Below are 12533 nucleotides of genomic sequence, written 5' to 3' on the forward strand. Positions count from 1 at the left end.
GATACAGATCCTAGAGGTACAGATTAATCCATATGCTGCCTCCACATGCCCAGATCATTTAGTTCCCATATGCTTGGGACATGGCTTAATTTCCTGTTCTTTTAACCTGACCTCAGCACACACAGTGACTAGATACTGTGCATCCCAGCAGCACCTCTCATCATTATGATATATATCCAATTACATCTCTCCCAAGTAGCTCAGACTAGAGTGGGAACTAAATGATCTGGGCATGTGGAGGCAGCATATGGATTAATCTGTACCTCTAGGATCTGTATCTAGGTTACCTACTTTTACCTTACTTCTAAGTTACATAAAAAGAAGGGTGTGTAGACCATGCATTTTACTGGGAAACCTTGTATGATGATACCATTACATCCATTTCATCTTATCCTGGTGTTCAGTGCCTCTGTATTGTAGTATAAAGTACATGTTATAGCAAACTATTTAATGCAACATTTAATGCCAAGAAATAAGCTGCTATTTTCAACAAAATTATATAGCATTCAGCCATGTGACTATTGCCCTCTGCTGTTTGGAGAAAGGAAGTCAGTCACCAAGTATGATTTTGAAAATAATTAATTATTTTCACTGCAGTGTAGACTACATTTCTTGGAAATTAGCACCCCCTAATTTAGCTACAGACAGATTATTATTTAAAAATCCCCACATGTAGGCCTAATATAATCTACAGTGTGGTTTTATAGAATGGTTTGACTCATTTGATCATTTTGTGATGGAAAAATACATGCCTGTGCACACACTCGCGCCAATAGACTTACTTTTAGGCCTAGATCTTTTTTAAACATGTTGGCCCACACTGCTAAATACTCCCCTTATTGCTAGCAAGTGCCCCAGTTATCTGTGACTGAAATTAAGTTTAATATATATATATATATATATATATATATATATATATATATATATATATATATATATATATATATATATATATATATATATATATATATATATATATATATATATATATATATTAAATCCTTCAGTTTGTGCAGTGATTTCAAGTGCTTACTTTGTGTTTGTCTTGTTCTTGACAAATCACACTTCTTGGTATACAGTCTGAAACAAAGCACTGCCAAATCTTGGAAATGTTCCTTACAAGCCAGAATGTTGAATAAAATTACATTTGAACTTACTCTAACGGTTGTCTGTGCAGTTCATCCTTTACCTGCTCAAAATGTGAGCCAAAACATCCACAGGGAAATAATCCACTGGGCATGGATGTCAATTCAAAGTCTATTCCACGTTGGTTCCATGTATTTCATTGAAATGTGGAAACAACATTGATTCAGTCAGTGTGTCCCCAGTGGGTGTTTTTTACCAAACTTTATAGAGTGCCAGTACTGAAGTTGAAATTTTTATCATCTAGCAAATGCTCAAAACCATGTCTAATTGGAGTATAAATGTATCACGTGCATGTACTTCTGTGTTGTGCAAGTGCATTAGGTCATGAGCTAACACATCTTGATTTGGAAGATTGATTTCCATTTTATTTGGGATGGCAAGAAACAAAATTAAAAGGGCCTATTTATATAACGAATATGAATTTGGAGTGCAGATATTATTAAATATAAAAGCATTAGACCTCACTAAAGGCGTCAGTCAAGAATGGCCTTTTTCCCTTTATTCAGATCTCACTTTCTTTTTTTTCTTTTTTATTAAATCATCTCCAAAATATGGCTATTTTTAAAACAAGCCATAGAAAGTTTGTTGCAATTTCAGTTTAATCCACCAAAAAAGACAGAACAAATAAAACAGAACAAATACAACAAATTAAACTCAAATATACTAATTGATAAAAAAAACATTATATATATTAAAAAAATGTATAATCTTTGTAAATTATATCATAAATAGTACTGGTGGAATTACAGTATATCAAACATGCAGCTAGCAAAACAATATGGACATTTTGAGCTCCATTAGTGAAAATAAGTAGTGTAGATTGCAAAATAGTTGTGAATAGATTTGATGTACCAATTCCATGGCACATGGTTTATAAACTGCTACGCAAAACAACGCCAGATTCAAAGAGAGAGTCATTCGATCATATATTTTGTTACTGCAGCTTGTTTTTTTGTCACAGGTCCAGGAATGGCTGAAGAATTACAACATTTACCTGGAGATAACTCTGCAGATAGGTGGGTGATTTGAAGTCATAGTCAATCAATCAATAATATAATAATACCTTTAGCAAAAAAAATGTATCTTTAATTTACAATCTGTAGAAACTATGAGAATAGAAATGTTCAGAACTTGTGTGAAACATCACATCACAGTTAAAAATATATGGCAAATAGAAATCCAATATGGATTGTGTTAAGAGATAGATGAGAGGGGTTGAACAGGAGCTGAAGGGTGGGACTAATAACAAGATAACTACAAGATAATACACTGTGTATGTAACATGTATATAGGTTCAGAACCTTTGTTAAACAGCACAGTTAAATATATATGGCAAATAGAAACTCAAACTGTATGGACATCCGAAATAGTTGGATAGGATGAGGGTAGAGGAAGGACAGGACTTAAAACAAACAGTACCCGCAAAACACCAGTCTCAACGTCAACAGTGAAGAGGCCACTCCGGGATGCTGAGTTCCTCTGTCCAGTGTCTGTGTTCTTTTGCCCATCTTAATCTTTTCTTTTTATTGGCCAGTCTGAGATATGGCTTTTTCTTTGAAACTCTGCCTAGAAGGCCAGCATCCCGGAGTCGCCTCTTCACTGTTGACGTTGAGACTTGTGTTTTGTGGGTACTATTTAATGAAGCTGCCAGTTGAGGACTTGTGAGGCGTCTGCTTCTCAAACTAGACACTCAAATGTACATGTCCTCTTGCCTAGTTGTGCCCCGGGGCCTCCCACTCCTCTTTCTATTCTGGTTAGAGACCGTTTGCACTGTTCTGTGAAGGGAGTAGTACACAGCGCTGTACGAGATCTTCAGTTTCTTGGCAATTTCTCACATGGAATAGCCTTAATTTCTCAGAACAAGAATAGACTGACGAGTTTCAGAAGAAAGTTCTTTGTTTCTGGCCATTTTGAGCCTGTAATTGAACCCACAAATGCTGATGCTCCAGATACTCAACTAGTCTAAAGAAGGCCAGTTTTATTGCTTCTTTAATCAGGACAACAGTTTTCAGCTGTGCTAACAAAATTACAAAAGGGTTATCTAATGATCAATTAACCTTTTAAAATGATACTTGGATTAGGTAACACAACATGCCATTGGAACACAGGAGTGATGGTTGCTGATAAGGGGCCTCTGTACACCTATGTAGATATTCCATTAAAAACCAGTCATTTCCAGCTACAATAGTTATTTATAACATTAACAATGTCTACACTGTATTTTTGATCAATTTGATGTTATTTTAATGGACAAAAAAAATTGCTTTTCATTCAAAAACAAGGAAATTTCTAAGTGACCCCAAACGTTTGAACGGTAGTGTGTGTCTATAAATAGTCTCCTTCTTGCCCAAATAGCCATTACACAGCCTGGAGGTGTGTGGTGTCATTGTCCTGTTGAAAAGCAAATGATAGTCCCACTAAGCGCAAACCAGGTGGGATATCACTGCAGAATGCTGTCTGATGAGTCCAACATTTGTGACAGAGAAGGGATGTTTAGAGTTTTATCTATGTAAATGTGCATGGCATTGCCTACACAATTGAAAGAATCGCCACGTTTTGTGACTAATCTTGTTCCTTTTGTAGCTTCCTGGATCTCTGCTCGAGCCCATCTGCACTATGAGGCATGTCCACAGACTTGTCTGGTAGTGGTGTGCAGGTCAGCTGTTTGTTTATCCGCCCCCGCCCACAATTGTTAACCCATCCCCAACCACCCGACTATATGTGATGAAGGGAAAATCTGAGGCCTGCACCTGACCCTAACCTGCAAATATATAAATTGCATTGTAGACTACATTTGGTCCCAATCAGACAATATTTGAGAACTAAGTGCAGTTCTCTTAATTTCTCGTGCAGTGTGAACACTCCAATGGAACTCAGAACCCTCAAAAGATCCCCAGAAGTGAACCAAACTGAGACCATCTCGAGAGGTGGTCTGTTCGGTTCGCTTGAATTCCACAGTCTGGTTCCCTTTCTAAGGGCAATGTGAACACAAAGCTCCCAGGTTCACTTGTCATTATTCCGGCACCACACACTCCCCTCAAACTCAACTCAGGACCTCAAAGCCAGTTCCACTGCATTTTTCATTGCTCCCCTCTAATCAGGGATTGATTTAGACAAGGGACACCAGATGGGTGCAATTAATTATCACGCAGAACAGAAAACCAGCAGGCTCTGGACCTCCTAGGGTAAGAGTTACCCCTGCACTAGACCACTGCAGCACTGTTTCCCCTGCCATAACCCATCACATTGGTGCCACAAAAGAAAGATGATGATGATGATGATGTGCAGGTTCACAGACAAAACATGTGCTGTAAAAACATTAGCGATTGTGAAGGATCCACAGACATTACAAAATATACATGGAGTTTTATACTGACACAATGTTTAGATTGTTTGTTTGCAATATGTGATCTTTAGGCTGAGGGAGCTTCAAAAACATTTATTCCATTGTGGGTTTGAATAGTGTGAAAAGACAAAATATTTGCTCACAACATAGGGTACAAAATCAACGCTAGCTCTTAAAGGGGTAGTAGCCTACATTGGGTGTGCAATTTTCAATTACAGCATTATCTGCAGTTATTATGCTAATTATTCTGTTGACAATAAATGTACATGTCAATAGTATCTTCTGATTATAACTAAATGCAATCTATTAGCTTCCAAAATGTGAGTAGGTATATCTAGCTGTCCGATAACACCTTCTGACAGATGAGGTAGTTGCATCCCAATATAGCGTCTGGAGTATAGGCGAGTGTGTGTGTCAAAAGGAAAGTAGTGGGCGTGCGGAAAGGAGAGGATGTGTCGAAAGGAAAGTAGTGGGCGTGCGGAAAGGAGTGGATGTGTCGAAAGGAAAGTAGTGGGTCGTGCGGAAAGGAGTGGATGTGTCGAAAGGAAAGTAGTGGGCGTGCGGAAAGGAGTGGATGTGTCGAAAGGAAAGTAGTGGGTGTGCGGAAAGGAGTGGATGTGTCGAAAGGAAAGTAGTGGGTGTGCGGAAAGGAGTGGATGTGTCGAAAGGAAAGTAGTGGGCGTGCGGAAAGGAGTGGATATGTCGAAAGGAAAGTAGTGGGCGTGCGGAAAGGAGTGGATGTGTCGAAAGGAAAGTAGTGGGCGTGCGGAAAGGAGTGGATGTGTCGAAAGGAAAGTAGTGGGCGTGCGGAAAGGAGTGGATGTGTCGAAAGGAAAGTAGTGGGCGTGCGGAAAGGAGTGGATGTGTCGAAAGGAAAGTAGTGGGCGTGCGGAAAGGAGTGGATGTGTCGAAAGGAAAGTAGTGGGCGTGCGGAAAGGAGTGGATGTGTCGAAAGGAAAGTAGTGGGTGTGCGGAAAGGAGTGGATGTGTCAAAAGCACTCTGCTTTAGGTTAGAATAAAGACAGAAAAACTATGTGGTTAGACGGTTTTAATTGAGAATTTTTTTTCTTCCACGATTTCTTATCACGCAACGACCATACAGATAGTTACAGTACCGCGAGAGTTTGGACTTGTTTTGAAGCCAGAGGATGAGTCTGAGTTGTATTTCACTGATAGTTTTACATTGTCAGTATTGATGATGGGTGTACTGTTGCTTCATGCGTTGTATCAAATCAAAATCAAATCAAATTTTATTTATATAGCCCTTCGTACATCAGCTGATATCTCAAAGTGCTGTACAGAAACCCAGCCTAAAACCCCAAACAGCAAGCAATGCAGGTGTAGAAGCACAGTGGCTAGGAAAAACTCCCTAGAAAGGCCAAAACCTAGGAAGAAACCTAGAGAGGAACCAGGCTATGTGGGGTGGCCAGTCCTCTTCTGGCTGTGCCAGGTGGAGATTATAACAGAACATGGCCAAGATGTTCAAATGTTCATAAATGACCAGCATGGTCAAATAATAACAAGGCAGAACAGTTGAAACTGGAGCAGCAGCATGGCCAGGTGGACTGGGGACAGCAAGGAGTCATCATGTCAGGTAGTCCTGGGGCATGTTCCTAGGGCTCAGGTCCTCCGAGAGAGAGAAAGAAAGAAGGAGAGAATTAGAGAACGCACACTTAGATTCACACAGGACATCGAATAGGACAGGATAAGTACTCCAGATATAACAAACTGACCCTAGCCCCCCGACACAAACTACTGCAGCATAAATACTGGAGGCTGAGACAGGAGGGGTCAGGAGACACTGTGGCCCCATCCGAGGACACCCCGGACAGGGCCAAACAGGAAGGATATAACCCCACCCACTTTGCCAAAGCACAGCCCCCACACCACTAGAGGGATATCTTCAACCACCAACTTACCATCCTGAGACAAGGCTGAGTATAGCCCACAAAGATCTCCGCCACGGCACAACCCAAGGGGGGGGGCGCCAACCCAGACAGGATGACCACAACAGTGAATCAACCCACTCAGGTGACGCACCCCCTGCAGGGACGGCATGAGAGAGCCCCAGTAAGTCAGTGACTCAGCCCCTGTAATAGGGTTAGAGGCAGAGAATCCCCGTGGAAAGAGGGGAACTGGCCAGGCAGAGACAGCAAGGGCGGTTCGTTGCTCCAGAGCCTTTCCGTTCACCTTCCCACTCCTGGGCCAGACTACACTCAATCATATGACCCACTGAAGAGATGAGTCTTCAGTAAAGACTTAAAGGTTAAGACCGAGTTTGCGTCTCTGACATGGGTAGGCAGACCGTTCCATAAAAATGGAGCTCTATAGGAGAAAGCCCTGCCTCCAGCTGTTTGCTTAGAAATTCTAGTGACAATTAGGAGGCCTGCGTCTTGTGACCGTAGCGTACGTGTAGGTATGTACGGCAGGACCAAATCAGAGAGATAGGTAGGAGCAGGCCCATGTAATGCTTTGTAGGTTAGCAGTAAAACCTTGAAATCAGCCCTTGCTTTGACAGGAAGCCAGTGTAGAGAGGCTAGCACTGGAGTAATATGATCAGATTTTTTGGTTCTAGTCAGGATTCTAGCAGCCGTATTTAGCACTAACTGAAGTTTATTGCTCCGGGTAGCCGGAAAGTAGAGCATTGCAGTAGTCTAATCTAGAAGTGACAAAAGCATGGATTAATTTTTCTGCATCATTTTTGGACAGAAAGTTTCTGATTTTTGCAATATTACGTAGATGGAAAAAAGCTGTCCTCGAAATGGTCTTGATATGTGTTGTATGTGTGTGCTTACCTGGACTGTGACCCGGATATTGGCTACTAGGTAGCTATTTCCCATGTATCAAGGTCACATATAGATGGTTATTAATATTAGTTATTAATTGTGTAGGCTGCTATTCTACTTTAAATAAAATCATGTGAGAGAAAAAAAAAATCCACATTGCTCCTGCCAGCGACACGACCATGATAACCAGTAGGAAGACTCCTCAAGTCTGCTAGTAACAAAAGCCAGAGCACTGGTCACTATCGATTCGCAGTGCAGCCCAATCAGCCATGCAAAACAGTCCAGTGGCAACAAATCTGCCCAATTAGCTAATTGGATCATATTGAGCTGCAGATATCCATACTTGTTCTGATGGAATGGCTGCTCCTGCACTTTGTAAAAACCCAGAGTACATTGAGTGAATGTTGGAAAATATCTTGGTTCTTTTATAAACATAGTGTAATGAAACAGGCAGGGAGCAGGTCTCGAACCCTCAACCTTCTAGCCCGAGGTCCGGCGCGACATCGACTGTGCCGCAGGGTCCATTTCCGCGCTTATAAACCCAGGTTTTAAATTTAAAGAGAACAGAGTTATTTTACTTTAAAGAGGACTGGGGTCGGTTATTTTAAAGCAGATCACATGTGAAACCACCCTCACATACGGCGGAATGATTTTTTTTGGTCGTGTGCACACATGCCACTTACATGCGACTTCTATCAGAATACGAGTCAGAGTCTAGACGCTCAATAGTAACTTTGTGGTCTGATTGTGTTCAGATTTGGCTGACCACTTCTGGAGGTGGTCAGGGATGCATTGTGTGATAATTTCTCTGAAGATGCTTAAAGAAATAACTAATATTTCTCCACTCCATTTGAAGTCCCTGTCTTGTGACTGTCGAATTTGTATAGCGCTTCACAATAATCACACATAATGTAGGCGCTGTACTGCTATCATCCTCTTTTACCACTTCACTAAATCTTTCCCAGACATTCTCGAGCCCTCTATTCTATTTATTTTAAACTTGACATTTTGCAACTTTTCTCTTATTGAATTAAACTCAGGCATTGCCCTTTTTGCCTGAGTGGCTCAACATGAACTTTTTAAGGAATCCAAGGAATACCTAGAATAGGATAAAGTAATCCTTCTCACCCCCCTTAAAAGATTTAGATGCACTATTGTAAAGTGGCTGTTCCACTGGATGTCATAAGGTGAATGCACCAATTTTTAAGTCACTCTGGATAAGAGCGTCTGCTAAATGACTTAAATGTAAATGTAAATGTTATGCCCGCTCCCAAAAGCGTTTCGCGATTGGAGTGTAGGCTATTTCGTGCATGTAGGCCTAAAGCAAAAGCATCAAACTCATTCCATGGAGGGCCGAGTGTCTGCGGGTTTTCGCTCCTCCCTTGTACTACGTGATTGATTAATTAAGGTAACTAATTAGTTAGGAACTCCCCATACCTTGTTGTCTATCGGGTTTAATTTAAAGGAAAATTCTAAAACCTGCAGAGACTTGGCCCTCCAAGGAATGAGTTTGACACCCCTGCCCTAAAGCGCACTAATGCCAGAGAGCCAAACAATTACAAAAATAAAAACCTCAGTGTGGCCTATATATATAAATTGCACAATAATGATACATGTATGGATGTTTTTTATATATTGTTTCAACATGCCTTTCATCCACACAATATTTCATGACCCTACATCTGCCCACCCTGCGGGGACTGCGGGTTATTAGTCAATCACGCATCACTAGTGTACAAGAATACTAGCCGATGCACGAGAAGTGTGCACCCCTGTCCCCCGGCAGGTTCTGTCATTTTATTATTTTGTTCGATGAGATTGAAAATGAATACCGGTTTGATTGAGAAAGGTTTGTGAATATTATGTGATTGTATGAGAGTCTGCTTTAACGTTTATTCTAGCTTTCAACTATTCGAATATGTTTTAACCAGTTAATTGTTCATGTTCAGCACTGCTTGTTGAAGTTAGGATGTTGCCTGGTACAGAGTACCAGCGAAATACATAGTGGCAGTACGACATACGGGTAAAGCATGAGCGCATCACAATAATTAGATGGCATGAAAACTGTAGGCTATTACACCACAATGTATCATTACCGCCTATCAGCCTATGGTCTTAAAAACGTGTGGTTCGAAGTTAACACGGACATTTTGCCAAGGCAGAGATGACTGGCGTAGACACGCGTGGGCAGCAAGACGCATCAATCAATTTGAGCTAAAAAAATATATACCTTTTATGACAATCACCGAATTGACATACACTTTTTGCTGTTTGTAACATACGTCTCTTTCCATTCTTCAAATGGCGGGTGCACAATGAACTGTTTGGATGTTGGGATTATTTTAGATCCCATTTAAATCCCATGTTGGCATTTGGCAACTCGAACCTTCAGCTCCCTCCACAGATTTTCTATGGGATTAAGGTCTGGAGACTGGCTAGGCCACTCCAGGACCTTAATGTGCTTCTTCTTGAGCCACTCCTTTGTTGCCTTGGCCGTGTGTTTTGGGTCATTGTCTTGCTGGAAGACCCATCCATGATCCCTTTTCAATGCCCTGGCTGAGGGAAGGAGGTTCTCACCCAAGATTTGACGGTACATGGCTCCATCCATCGTCCCTTTGATGCAGTGAAGTTTCCCTGTCCCCTTAGCAGAAAAACAACCCCAAAGCATAATGTTTCCACCTCCATGTTTGACGGTGGGGATGGGGTTCTTGGTGTCATAGGTAGCATTCCTCCTCCTCCAAACACGGCGAGTTGAGTTGATGCCAAAGAGATCCATTTTGGTCTAATCTGACCACAACACTTTCACCCAGTTGTCCTGTGAATCATTCAGACTTCAGACGGGCATGTATATGTGCTTTCTTGAGCAGGGGGACCTTGTGGGCGCTGCAGGATTTCAGTCCTTCACGGCGTAGTGTGTTACCAATTGTTTTCTTGGTGACTATGGTCCCAGCTGCCTTGTGATCATTGACAAGATCCTCCCGTGTAGTTCTGGGCTGATTCCTCACAATTCTCATAATCATTGCAACTCCACGAGGTGAGATCTTGCATGGAGCCCCAGGCCGAGGGAAATTGACAGTTCTTTTGTGTTTCTTCCATTTGCGAATAATCACATCAACTGTTGTCACCTTTTCACCAAGCTGCTTGGCGATGGTCTTGAAGCCCATTCCAGCCTTGTGTAGGTCTACAATCTTGTCCCTGACATCATTGGAGAGCTCTTTGGTCTTGGCCATGGTGGAAAGATTGGAATCTGATTGATTGCATCTGTGGACATGTGCCTTTTATACAGGTAACAAACTGAGATTAGGAGCACTCCCTTTAAGAGTGTGCTCCTAATCTCAGATCGTTACCTGTATAAAAAAGACACCTGGGAGGCAGAAATCTTTCTGATAGAGAGGGGGTCAAATACTTATTTCCCTCATTAAAATGCAAATAAATTTATACAATTTTTGACATGTGTTTTTCTGGATTTGTTTGTTGTTATTCTGTCTCTCACTGTCCAAATTATAGACAGATCATTTCTTTGTCAGTGGCAAACATACAAAATCAGCAGGGGATCAAATACTTTTTTCCCTCACTGTAGCTAGCTTTCTCTCTCCCTGTCTGGCATCTCCTTCATTTTTGAAGAAATTGTCTTTCTCTCTGTTTGAGTCAACTATTCTCCACATGTTATGCACTGCAGTGCAAACTAGCTGTAGTTTATGCTTTCAGTACTAGATTAATTCTCTGATCCTTTGATTGGGTGGACAACATGTCAGTTCATTCTGCAAGGGCTCTGATAGTTTGGAGGACATCCTCCGGAAGTTGTCATGAGTCTATGAAAAGGGGTGAGAACCACGAGACTCCCGAGGTTTTGTATTTAAGTCAATGTACCCAGAGGAGGATGGAAACTAGCTGTCCTCCGGCTGGTGCTACCCCAGAGAGTACTGTTGAGGTTACTGGAAGGAGACCTTCATTGCAAAAAAAGTGTGTTTTAATCAATTATTTGGTGACGTGAATATTTTGTTTATTTTTATCTAAAAAGGTTAATTTTGGAATGTTTCACTATTTGACATTATATGATATTCGCTGAGGAGGATGGTCCTCCCCATCTTCCTCTGAGGTGCCTCCACTGAGGTACATGTATTTTTATCTGGGTAAGTTGTATTGTCTTCACAATGCACAGCCTATTTCTTACGCCAGATTCAGATTTTGGATTGATATCAGTTAGATTTTTTATTTCTTTGCAAAGATTTATTTTTGTTCTTTGTTTGTTTGTTTTGTAAGACCTTCTGGAAATCAACTCCTACCATTATTTTGATAGCAGGCCCTAAAACCAAAATGTTTGCACGTTATCCCTTTCCGCCTCCTACTAAAGCCTCAGCCCAAATGTCCGCCAGATGGCATTGTTATTCCTGACGTCGTTTGTCATCCAAACATATTTTAATATACCCAGCCGGTGATACACTTGTGTCCCCCGGCGACCGGCTCATACATAAAACATTCTCCAGCCTTTTGTCTACATCTTTTTTTTAAGTAGTGGGGCTGCCACTCCTTTCACATTTATTGAGCTTTATTAAATAGATACAGTAGTAGCCTACTGATTTGGAAAGATGGGAGGTAGCTGATATCAAATGAAATGACATCATTTTAGCTTGTGATAGCCATATCTTGCATTTCCCAGCATCTTTGCAGGAACTAGTCATTTCTCAGTGCTGCAGCCACAGTGCGAGCCAAACACAAACAAAGAAACATCTAATAGTCAAATCATCTTTTTGGCAATTTTCTGGTGGAAAAGTGAGTGGGTTGGGCATAACATGTCAACCCTGTAACACAGACAGGCTAGCCATGAACCTCGTTAAAAAAATATATATTGTGAAGCTTGCATTCAATTGCCACTCAATGTTGCACACAACAAGCTTCCATTCCCCCTGTCACAATGGATTCATGGCTGATTTAAGAAAAAAATCAAACCTGATACTTTATTTAGCCCTTAGTAATTTAGTTTTTTTTATTTAACCTCTCGAGATGGGAAAACATGTTTTTTATGAAGTTGAGAATAAACATTGTGAAATAAAACTTTTTTTTTTCACCCAGTTACTTCTCGAAACGCACCGAATTAGTGGAATGACCCATTAATTCATAAACTGACTTTCCAAACGGTGATCTGGAGACTTTCTTTCTCTGTCAAAATAAAAGTTGCCCACAAGTTAGCGCTTGCTTGCGCACATATGGCACACGTGCAGGACTTTTTGACATGAGGTGAAGCAGAGAGGAAA

Source organism: Oncorhynchus keta, chromosome 32, assembly GCF_023373465.1.
Source record: "Oncorhynchus keta strain PuntledgeMale-10-30-2019 chromosome 32, Oket_V2, whole genome shotgun sequence".
Lineage (NCBI taxonomy): Eukaryota > Metazoa > Chordata > Actinopteri > Salmoniformes > Salmonidae > Oncorhynchus > Oncorhynchus keta.